Here is a 247-nt window from a genome sequence, read left to right as displayed (position 1 = left end):
GCCCGTCCCCGGCACAGTCCAGCGGCGGGAAGCGGGGGGGTGACCCATCCTGCCTCCCCCACACGCCTCGTGGAGGCGCGAAGGGGCGCGACGTCCCCTGCCCTGTCCTCCGGCCCCGGGCTGTGCTGGCAGGGCTGGAGGGACCTCTGGGGCTTTGTTACAAACCCGGTTTTCTTGACAGCGGAGGTTTTTGGGCTGATGGGTTGTGGCTTTTTTTTTTTTTTCTTCTTTCCCGGTGGCGGGGCCA

Source organism: Fulmarus glacialis, unplaced genomic scaffold, assembly GCF_000690835.1.
Source record: "Fulmarus glacialis isolate BGI_N327 unplaced genomic scaffold, ASM69083v1 scaffold18776, whole genome shotgun sequence".
NCBI lineage: Eukaryota > Metazoa > Chordata > Aves > Procellariiformes > Procellariidae > Fulmarus > Fulmarus glacialis.
Note: the sequence above shows the minus strand (reverse complement) of the source record.